Source organism: Dendrobates tinctorius, unplaced genomic scaffold (genome assembly GCF_039654945.1).
Source record: "Dendrobates tinctorius isolate UK_male_01 unplaced genomic scaffold, ASM3965494v1 ptg000184l, whole genome shotgun sequence".
Taxonomy (NCBI): Eukaryota; Metazoa; Chordata; class Amphibia; order Anura; family Dendrobatidae; genus Dendrobates; species Dendrobates tinctorius.
In genome coordinates this window covers 17,761,643-17,773,834 of record NW_027361851.1, presented here as the reverse complement: position 1 = coordinate 17,773,834, position 12,192 = coordinate 17,761,643, and the positions used below count along the sequence as shown (strand labels likewise).

Here is a 12,192-nt window from a genome sequence, read left to right as displayed (position 1 = left end):
AACTTGCGCTTATTTGTGAAAAAAACAGAAATTTGGCAAAAATTTTGAAAATATTGCAATTTTCCAAATTTAAATTTTTATGCCCTTAAATCACAGAGATATGGCACACAAAAAACTTAATAAGTAACATTTCCCACATGTTTACTTTACATCAGCACAATTTTGGAACCAATTTTTTTTTTGTTAGGAAGTTATAAGGGTTAAAAGTTGACCAGCGATTTCTCATTTTTACAACACCATTTTATTTTTACGGACCACATCACATTTGAAGTCACTTTGAGGGGTCTACAGCATATGATAGAAAATACCCAAAAATGACACCATTCTAAAAACTGCACCCCTCAAGGTGGTCAAAATCACATTCAAGAAGTTTATTAACCCTTCAGGTGCTTCACAGGAATTTTTTGAATGTTTAAAAAAAAAATGAACATTTAATTTTTTTTCACAAAAAAATTATTTCAGGTCCAATTTTTTTTATTTTACCAAGTGTAACAGGAGAAATTAGACTGGAAAAGTTATTGTGCAATTTGTCCTGAGTACGCTGATACCTGATATATGGGAGAAAACTACTGTATGGGCACACGTCAGGGCTCGGAAGGGTAGTGACGTTTTGGAATGCAGACTTTGATGGAATGGTTTGTGGGTGTCATGTCGCGTTTGGAGAGCCTCTGATGTGCCTAAACTGTTGAAACTCCACACAAGTGACCCCATTTTGGAAACTAGATCCCCCCACGGAACATATCTAGATGTGTGGTGAGCACTTTGAATCTCCAAGTGCTTCACAGAAGTTTATAGCGTCCGGGCATGAAAATAAAAAAATCATATTTTTGCCCCCAATTTTTTATTTTCCTAAGGGTAACAGGAGAAATTGGACCCCAAAAATTGTTTTGCATTTTGTCCTGATTAGGCTGATACCCCATATGTTGGGCTAAACCACTGTTTGGGCGCATTGCAGAGCTTGGAAGGGAAGGAGCACCATTTGACTTCTTCAACGCAGAATTGGCTGAAATTGAGATCAGACGCCATGTTGCATTTGGAGAGCACCTGATGTGCCCAAACAGTGGAAACCCTCCAATTCTAACTCCAACCCTAACCCCAACACATAGTTTGATTTACTATTTATAGCGGGTTTTTATGTTTGGCAGCTGTCATACGCTAAAAGACGCTTTTTATTGTAAAAATAGTTTTTGCATCACCACATTTTGAGAGCTATAATTTTTCTGTATTTTGACCCACAGAGTCATGTGAGGTCTTATTTTTTGCGGGACGAGTTGACGTTTTTGGTGGTACCATTTTCGGGCACGTGACATTTTTTGATCGCTTTTTATTCCGATTTTTGGGAAGCAGAATGAAGAAACACCAGCATTTCAAGAATTTCTTTTGGGGGGTGCGTTTACACCGTTCCGCAATCAGTAAAATTGATAAGGCGGTTTTATTCTTCGGGTCAGTACGATTACAGCGATACCTCATTTATTTTTTTTTATGTTTTGGCGCTTTTATGCAATGAAAACAATTTTATATACAAAAATAATTATTTTTTTTCGCTGATGACGCTGTGTGGCGGCTCGTTTTTTGCGGGACAAGATGACGTTTTCAGCGGAACCATTGGTTATTTATATCCGTCTTTTTGATTGCGCGTTATTGCACTTTTTGTATGGCGGTATGATAATAAATCATTTTTTGCTTTGTTTTTTATTTTTGTTTTTTAAGGGGTTCGCTAAAGGGGTTAACTAGTGGGACAGTTTTATAGGGCGGGTCGTTACGGACGCAGCGATACCAAATATGTGTACTTTTATTGTTTTGTTTTTTTTAATTCCAAAAAATGAATTTATTAGGGAATATTTTTTTTTTTATTTAGCGATTTTTTTATAAATTATTTTTACACTTTTTCTTTTTTTTTTAACTTTATTACAATGTCCCAGGGGGGACATAACTGATGTGACAGATCGCTGATCTGACACATCACAGATCACTGTGACAGATTAGCAATCTGACATAGGCACCGCAGCAGACTTCCTCATGCCTGCGCTCAGCAGGCAGTGAGGAAGCCGGCTCCCTACAGGCCCCCGAAGGTCCCCGGTGCCATATTGGATCCGGGAACCTGCAGAGAAGGAGGCCCCTGCAGCAGCGCTGTACATCGCGCTGCTGTAGGTGTTGCAGGGAAGCACGGAGGGAGACCCCTCCCTGCCGATGCTTCCCTAAACCCCCGATACACTGTGATCGTGTTTGATCGCAGTGTGCCAGGGGTTAATGTGTTGGGGGCGGTCCGTGACCGCCCCTGACACATAGTGCCGGGTGACAGCTGTGATAATCAGCTGACACCCGGCCGTGATCAGCTGATCGCTATGACGTACTACACCAGTCCATGGGCATAGGGGCCCAGGTCCCATGGACGGGATAGTACGTTAGATGGCAGAAAGAATGTCACGGTCACGTGTGTCTGGACGCAGATGATACCGCAAGGCAGACCCATAACACACGTGACCCAGGATACAACGCCTCCAGTGGCGAATTTAAATAATAATACGTGCAGATGGATACACCGCCTCCACCTGGCGAATTTAGGCATTACACGTTAATATAAATTCTGGAAACCCCGCCTCCAGTACGGCGAATTTAAATAATAAGGGGGACCTGGGAAACATTAACAATGGTGGGCCCTGCGATAGGGAAAAGGGAATTGGAGACCTCCTGAGCTCCCCTGAGCCAGTGTCCCTGCACTCCTAACGTTCCCTATGCCGGTTCCGCACCGGGCGCCGCACACGTACCTCAACGTCCTTGCTCACCCTGACCCTAAACCCTCACTAGGGAATAGGGCGGTGTGGAGACTAATCCCACCACTGCACTAACAACACACATGAGGGAAAGAGACAATACAGGGGGACACCACTTAGCTTTATGCTCTGTGCTTATGCTCCTGCAACAGAGCCCTCCACCTGCGTGCGTCTTCTCCTCCACCCGGATCCATCACCATAACAGGATCCTTCACCATAGTGCAGCCTTGGAGCAGAGTCCACCACCAGTTGCTGCTGCTTAGTAACAGAGTCCCAAAGATGAGTTCAGCTTCTGACACGAAGTCAAGCATGCTTGAGTCCAGCTCAGCAGCCAAGTCCCACATGGTGAGTGCCACTCTCCATAGTCGCCACTCCACCAGTCCATGCAGACACTTCCTGCTGACACCATCACTGCGACCCCACCACGCCATGCCAGCCCTTCGTCCAGACACCATAGCTGACACACTTCCCCCCTGGCTAAGCTGCACAGGACTCCTCCTCAGCTCCATCCTTCCACCAGGCTCTCATCAACTCAGAATCCATGAAAGAATGAATATCACCAGCCGTGATTACACACCCTGAGACTCATTTATAGAGCCCCACACCTGAATCATAATTACAGAGAACTTTAAACTGAAAACCTAAGGTGCGATACCACTAACCACCACCGGGGACAGTCAAGTCACCTTGGCAACTTGCCAAAAGGAAAAAAAAGTTCACTCTGTGCTTTTAAAACTGTCAGATCACTTCAGATCATGACAAAGGGGTTAAAGAAGGGGTAAACTCCTATAACAGTTTTCAACCCTTAAAGACCACCGATATGCATTTCAACGGTGGTCATTAAGGGTACTTATTCCTCAGCGCCACTTTTTAACAGCTCTGAGAAATAAGAGAATAGCTCCAAGGAACGGCAGCAGTTCCCGCAGGTGTCAGCTTTATGTTTTACAACCGATCAGGGCCAGTTAACCCGTTAAATACTGCTGTCAATCTCGATAGTGGTATTTAAGTTGTTACAAGGGGGTCACAAGACCCTCTTAGTAACTCTAATGGTCACCATGGTACCCTGAGGTCATGTGATGACCTCAGAACACAGTGGTCTGTGAGATCCAGCAATTAGCTGAGTCTCGCAGGCACATTTAGTGATCAAAATAAAAATTATATATGTCCCACAGTGTAAAAGTATAAAACATGTGAAACGTAAAATAAAGTACACCAAAGTTTCACCACTCAAAATGCAGCATTTGTGATAAAAACAAAATAAAAAAAAAAAAAGTACACATAATTGGTATCACGGTGTGCGGAACAACCCGCTCTACAAAACTGGCATGTTATTTATTACGCCTTAACAAAAAAAAAAGACACCACAAAAATACCGGTTTTCAATCATAGTGACTCAAAAAAAGTGAATAAAAAGCGATCAAAAACTCATATGTAAAATAAAATGGAGAGGAGAGGGTCAGGGAGTATGTAGTGAGAACCAGGTGGTTGCCGATCTTGCCGGTGAACACAGCCGTAAACGGTGGAAGAAAAGGATCTTTCCAGCACACCAACAAGGTAAGTGAAAAATTCTCTTTATTCAGGCATAAGGTGCAAAGTAAAAACCGGGGAAGTGGAAAATGGTACAAATGAAAACGCCAAACCATCCCGCAAAAAGCAAGCCCTAATATGGCTCATCATTTGGCAAAAAAATAAAAAAAGTTACAGCTATCAGAATATCATGATGCAGAAACAAATTATTTTGCTAAACTTTTGTTTTTAGTGTGTAAGGCTGGTTTCACATTTGTGCAAAAAATTACCATTATTGTCTATTGGTGCGCATACGTGTGCATTGGCATGCGCATGTATGCGTTTTTTTGCACATGCGTTTTTTTTGGTGTCCATTGGTTAGACAAGTTATAAAAATCCCCACCTAAAAAACTTCATGTCTATAGGTAGGTGTCTGCCAGCACTGTACCACAACTATAGAGACAGCCTGGAGAGCAGAAAGACTGCAAAAGAAGACCCCATTTTCAATTCCAGCATCAGCAGCAAGAATGTGAGTATTATTACATCTAAAAATGTATGCCTGTCCTTTTAAATTGTATATGTACTGTACTAATGCTTTGTATTATTTTTACATGCAGTATGTCTTCGGAATCTGAATATTCCCCATCCCGGCAGGAACTGGCGCAAGCAGACCGTGAGGTGATTATTTTCGTGCGTTTGGTAAGTATATCTGCTGCTTCTCAAAATCTCTAACGTTTGTTGGCTTTTTTCTCAGACATCGTCATCTTCAGCGGACACGACTAGTGAGGGCGAACAGCATGAGCAGCCAAGCCAAGTCCCGGTGGTGATATGGAATGTAAGTATCAAATGATTTGTAATGTTCTTTATTTTTTATCTTCTTTCTTCTTTTCTGTAACTTGTTATTCACACAAAATTTGAATATTCTAATGAATGTTTTTTGTCTAGGTTCCACAACGGGATGAAGACGTCTACCTGGATAATGAGCACCTTATCCGCCTGGTCCAGGAGCGTGCCCCGTTGTGGGACAGCCGTGACCGGCTGTACAAGGACAATGTGGTGACCCGGCGACTATGGAATGAGGTGGCCGCAGCGTTGATGGATGGCTGGGACAGCGCCAATGCATCCTCCAAAAAGGCGTTTAGTAAGTATTTCCCTGCTCTGTTATGCCGCAGTGACTATTGTCCTTGATGGCACTGTTGGGTTTCGTGCTAGATATATTCTAGCAGGAAACCCAACAGGGTCATCTGGCTCAACAGTGACTGCTTTGCGTATTGTATTGCTGTATTGTGCCGCATTGACTCTTGTTCATCATGGCACTGTTGAGTTTAGTGATAGCATATATCGTGCATCATACACAATTGTTAAATGTTGTTTGTTTGTTTTTCCAACAGTGGACAAAGTCCGAACATGTTGGCACTCGATCAAGGACCGCTTCAACAGTGATGTTCGTGCTGAGGGCCAGGTTCGCAGTGGTTCTGCGTCAAGGACAAGAACAAGATACCGGTACTATCAAGCGTTGCAGTCCCTAAGAACGGTCCTTGCCACCAGATCGTAAGTATTATAATTTTTTGGTTTTTATTTTTATTAATCTGTGTTTTTCTAATCCACAGCTGATGCTTCTTGTAAAGGCATGATAGTAATGTTTTTCCTTTCTTCCACAGCACCTGGAGCAGCACCCTGCAACCTGGCCCTGGAGCGGTCCTTCATCGGATGACCTCGGACTTGTCTCAGCCATCCGACAGCCCGGAAGCACCTTGCACGTCAGCAACACAAACAGCTGCTGACCAGGAAGCTAGTCAATCAGGTGTTCCCCTGTCCCAGGTCTCTGCCACTGGATATGCGGGCACTACACGCCAGCGGCAGAGGGCCTTGGACAGGAATGTCTTGCCCGAGGTTATGCACTTGAGCAAGGCCTTTAATGCCAGCCTCAAGTCGCTGTCAGACAGAGTGGAAAGCGGTTTTTCACTCATGGAACGCGGTTTTAACCACATGGAACACCGCTTCCACTCTGTCGAACAGCGCCTTGACCGTCTGGAGGCCGACCTCAACAGACCAGGGCACCATTTTTTTAGTAAGATTGAAAAGGGCATGGCTGAACACCTTAGTCCTGAGCAACAGCTGAGTGTGCTGCAGGCCTGCAACAATGCTTTCTTGCAGGCTATGCAGCATAATCAGTACGGGCAGCAGTCAGCAGTGTCATTTCCAATTGTGCCACCTTTGACTCGCTTCACCTCACTACCGTCTTGTGCTGCATACCACCTCTATTCAAAGCCAGGACACCCACCATTACACCACTACAAGTCTGAGTGCTGCTGGTCACTTCACCGACACCACCATGGCAAGCGCTGCTCCTGTCTGGTGCACCACTGCCACCCCCATGCATGCTTGGAGCAGAGCCACAGTAACCACTCCTCAAACGTGGAACAGCCCTGCCGCAAACACTATAACATGTACTAGCCCTGCCACCACCACTCCGCCAACCTGGACCATCACTGCCGCCACCAGTCCTCCTGCAAGGATGAGCACTGCCACCGCCAACACAGAGCATCAGCAGCAGCCACAACAGCAGCAGCAACAGCATGCACAGCAGCAACAGCATGCACAGCAGCAGCCACAGCAGCAGACAGGGGACCCACATTCCGTATTTGCCCCAAGTTCCAGGCGGTGCCAACAATCAAGGCAGGCATTGGCCCCAAGGAGGTCCAGGCAGGCCAGTTTAAGGAGACAAACAGTTAGGACCACTGTAGCTGAACCTCTGTCCTCTCCTCCTAGTGTCTCTACTTCCATTCCCATAACTGGCCTCCCTTCCCCCACAAGTTTTGTTGCCCCTTCCCCTAGAACACCTTCATCGACTATAAGCTGTTCATCTTCACTGCACACCCCCAACTTGCAACCATCTGCCCCCAAACGCAGAAAAAAATAAAGTTTTTGATAATTTTTTTAGATAAAAATAAATTTAAATTTCTGGTTCACCATAACAAAGTTTGATTAATGTTTTTGGCGCCGCCTACACACACTGCGCCATACACACAATGCGCCTTAAACTTTGCAAGGTGTCATAAAAAGTGTTTTGAGGATTGGCTGTTTTTACCATCCTCCTTTCACTTATTGTGATACTAGGCAAGGGGGATTATAGATATACCTTGTAATTAACAACATACTCTTATTACATGTGTGTTGAATCTACTGATGGGTAAAATACACGTCATATGTTCAATACCCAGGCCTAGTATAATAACTAGAGTTGACCGACTAGGATCTGGTTTCATGAAACAAAATTTTTTTCAAGGAAACTGGTCAAACTAGGGAAAAAAAAGTCGAAGTTTCGTTCGAAACCCTACCACAATGTAAGTTAATGGGAAATATAAGTCGGCATTGAGCGGATTACATTCATCCATTCATCCACTCAATGCTGACTTTTATTCCCCATTGACTTGCATTGGGGTCGGGTTTTGGATGAAATTCCGACTTTTTTTCCACTAGTCGGACCAGTTTCATTTGAAACTAATTTTGTTTCATGAAACCCGATCCTACAAAAGTCGCTCAACTCTAATCATAACTATTTATCAATCATGAATAAATATGAAATCTGGCACTCCCAATTGCGGAAAAAAGAATTTTCGTTTTATTCACAGCTTTAATTTTCCACAAGACAATTGATATGTAACGTTTCGGTCCTTAAAATGGACCTTCTTCAGACTAGATATCATAAACAGAAAAACAAAATATTATCAATAACTGAAGAATACAACATACGTCATCAAGAAAAAAATGGTTTCCCTAATGAAACAAAGACCAACCAAGTCACATCTGCTACAGTGTTACATAGAGTGACAAGTTGCTCACAGGTGAATTTAATACACTAGAATCATAGCATACATGGAAATATCAAAACTACTTTATCACAGTAGAAAAATAGAAATCGGAATACTAAAACAGTACATTTAAATATATATAGAAAGCATGTCAAATACAAATTGAGAGTTTTATACCCAGAAAATATAAAATAAGAAGTACTGAAGTATTCTCATCATTCTCATTCATCATTCTCTGTATAGAATGGACCACATAGACTTGCAGAACATAATAATAACGAGAATAGAGAAGGAACCAAGGTTCAGAAGGGGTATGCAAGTACTTAATGTTCAATATTAGAAAGGTTCATCTGAAAATAAAAACTGTACAAAAATTAAAATAAAGAAAAATTAAATAATGCTACAGAAAAATAATAATGGCACAAAAAATGTTCTATTGAAAATGGTCTTGTCAATGTTCACAGAGAAAACCCCATGGGCCAAGGTAGCAGGGAGTAAACGTGTCATACTAAGATATAAAGAAATAGCAATACACAGTACTCTCATGAAATACCAGCCAAATCGCTTACCAAGTGGAGCTGTGAAAAGACACCAAATGAGAATCGGCGCTATCCGGTGTGTGTCATATCGTTATGAAAAGGAGCGCTGTGCCTGCCCGCCTTGAGACTGTAATAAATACCCTACCAGAGTGCGTCCTGCATAACACCTGTGCGAAGGCTGGCAGGAAGAAAGCCGAGTGAACCGCTCCATGGAGCGCAAACAGGAAGTACATCATCCAAAATGGCCACGGACAGGAAGTGGTCAGTGAAACGCTTAATGCCATTAAGTGAAACTAAATCCATGTAGATCACGATGTCAGCCCAGCACTGAGTGGCGTGAGGGATTAAAGGATACATGCGAAGTTTCGTTAGTGAATTCCAGGGTGTCCAGATATATCTAGGCAGCGTGATCGAATCGTGTGAAAGCACTAAAAAAGACAATATAGAATATGAACAAAAAAAGGAAAAAAGGATAAATGTAAAAAGGCTCACTAAACAACATAAGATAAGAAAATGACATATCTGTCATTAAATCTCGTCATAAATATGACAATAGCCCAACATTAGAATTTTTTGAAAAAAATGGATATAAATGAGAAAAATAAAAATAAAAAATAAAAATGAAAACAAAAAGGAATGTATGAAAAATTACTTAGTACTTGTTTAACCATACCCCTTCTCAGGATCATTTCTAGTGTGGTTGCTGATGCTGTAGAAAATAAAAAAGATATCATAAAAAAAAAAAAAAATCATAAAAAAAGGAATAAGCCAAGTAACATAAGCCCACAACATCATATTCTCTATTTAACCCTTTAGGTTCCATAGTTTGCAGAGAATTAATCCAAAATGCCTCCCTAAGCCTCAAACTCCTAATCTGATTACCACCCCTCCTATGTATCGGGACCTGTTCAAGTACAAGGTACCTCAATTGAGCTATAGTATGTCCCATAGCATGAAAATGAAAAGGAATAGGTAGATGATGTCGTCCACATCGAATGTCAGACTTATGATGCGATATCCTGTCTTTTATGCTCTGCGTCGTCTCTCCCACATATAACTTGCCACATGGACATTTTATTGCATATACAACACATTTAGAATCACAGGTGTAGAATCCCTTAATAGGGATTTCTGCACCAGTTTGTGGATGGGAAATGACGGGACCTTTCAGAACATTAGTGCATTGAGCACATTGTAAACATGGAAAAGTGCCTTTTCTCTGTGTATGGAGAAAACTCTGTCTGGAAACTTTGATAGAAGAGCCAAAATCTGCTCGAACAATTTTATCCTTCAGGTTACGAGGTCTCCTAAAACACGGAAGAAAAGGAACTTGAAATTCGGAAACATCAGGAAAACTATTCCCAAGTATGGACCAATGTTTACGAATTTTCTTATGAAGTCTGTACATAAATGGGTGGAACGTGTGGACGAGCGGAATCCTAGAGCCCTTCATGGATTTGCTACGGGAATGCTCATTATCTCGACATTTCCTAAGTAAATGACGGGGATAACCCCTTTCTACGAACTTCCCTTCCATGTTATCTAATTGTACAGAACATTGTTGGGGGTCACTCACGATCCTTCTAACTCTATCAAATTGTGAGATTGGAATGGACTTCTTAACCGCCCTTGGATGGCAGCTTCTATATGCCAATAAGTTATTACGATCCGTTGCCTTCGTAAACAGATCAAAAGACAGATTACCAGAGGAATCCTGTTTAACTTTAGTATCCAAAAAACTAATCTCAGTTGTGTGACAATTCAGAGTAAACGTCAATTCCTTTTTTTATGATATTTTTTTTTTTTTTATGATCTTTTTTATTTTCTACAGCATCAGCAACCACACTAGAAATGATCCTGAGAAGGGGTATGGTTAACCAAGTACTAAGTAATTTTTCATACATTCCTTTTTGTTTTCATTTTTATTTTTTATTTGTATTTTTCTCATTTATATCCATTTTTTTCAAAAAAATTCTAATGTTGGGCTATTGTCATATTTATGACGAGATTTAATGACAGATATGTCATTTTCTTATCTTATGTTGTTTAGTGAGCCTTTTTACATTTATCCTTTTTTCCTTTTTTTGTTCATATTCTATATTGTCTTTTTTAGTGCTTTCACACGATTCGATCACGCCGCCTAGATATATCTGGACACCCTGGAATTCACTAACGAAACTTCGCATGTATCCTTTAATCCCTCACGCCACTCAGCGCTGGGCTGACATCGTGATCTACATGGATTTAGTTTCACTTAATGGCATTAAGCGTTTCACTGACTTCCAGTCCGCGGCCATTTTGGATGATGTACTTCCTGTTTGCGCTCCATGGAACGGTTCTCTCGGCTTTCTTCCTGCCAGCCCTCGCACAGGTGTTATGCAGGACGCACTCTGGTCGGGTATTTATTACAGTCTCAAGGCGGGCAGGCACAGCGCTCCTTTTCATAACGATATGACACACACCGGATAGCGCCGATTCTCATTTGGTGTCTTTTCACAGCTCCACTTGGTAAGCGATTTGGCTGGTATTTCATGAGAGTACTGTGTATTGCTATTTCTTTATATCTTAGTATGACACGTTTACTCCCTGCTATCTTGGCCCATGGGGTTTTCTCTGTGAACATTGACAAGACCATTTTCAATAGAACACTTTTTGTGCCATTATTATTTTTCTGTAGCATTATTTAATATTTATTTATTTTAATTTTTGTACAGTTTTTATTTTCAGATGAACCTTTCTAATATTGAACATTAAGTACTTGCATACCCCTTCTGAACCTTGGTTCCTTCTCTATTCTCGTTATTATTATGTTCTGCAAGTCTATGTGGTCCATTCTATACAGAGAATGATGAATGAGAATGATGAGAATACTTCAGTACTTCTTATTTTATATTTTCTGGGTATAAAACTCTCAATTTGTATTTGACATGCTTTCTATATATATTTAAATGTACTGTTTTAGTATTCCGATTTCTATTTTTCTACTGTGATAAAGTAGTTTTGATATTTCCATGTATGCTATGATTCTAGTGTATTAAATTCACCTGTGAGCAACTTGTCACTCTATGTAACACTGTAGCAGATGTGACTTGGTTGGTCTTTGTTTCATTAGGGAAACCATTTTTTTCTTGATGACGTATGTTGTATTCTTCAGTTATTGATAATATTTTGTTTTTCTGTTTATGATATCTAGTCTGAAGAAGGTCCATTTTAAGGACCGAAACGTTACATATCAATTGTCTTGTGGAAAATTAAAGCTGTGAATAAAACGAAAATTCTTTTTTCCGCAATTGGGAGTGCCAGATTTCATATTTATTCATATATTGTATTGGGATTGGTATCCCTGTTTCTGTGCACCCCGCCTTTACAAATCGGAGTGACGTGCCTTATAGTAAGACTATTTATCAATCATGGCCAGGTTAATACACATATGATATTTAACCTGCAGCGTCGCTTACATACCAATATATTTCACGCAGACTAGCAATGCTGCAGTTTAACTCATATGTGTATTTACCTGCCCAGGTGTGAGAACATCATGAATTCACAGGTATACAT

At 41.3% G+C, this 12,192-nt stretch overlaps 1 protein-coding gene across 2 annotated transcripts in view; it reads right to left on the bottom strand.

Annotated features, from left to right (window-relative positions):
- ISOC2 (isochorismatase domain containing 2) overlaps window positions 1-12,192 on the bottom strand; it is a 133,991-nt gene that overhangs the window by 79,256 nt on the left and 42,543 nt on the right. Inside the window, exon 1 of one of the 2 annotated variants that reach the window (XM_073552135.1) lies at window positions 8,665-8,814. The exons of the other annotated variant lie outside the window; for it this stretch is intronic. The gene's annotated coding sequence lies outside the window, so the exon portion shown is untranslated. Of the gene's footprint in view, window positions 1-8,664; window positions 8,815-12,192 lie in introns of those variants that run through there. 2 annotated transcript variants of the gene reach the window in all.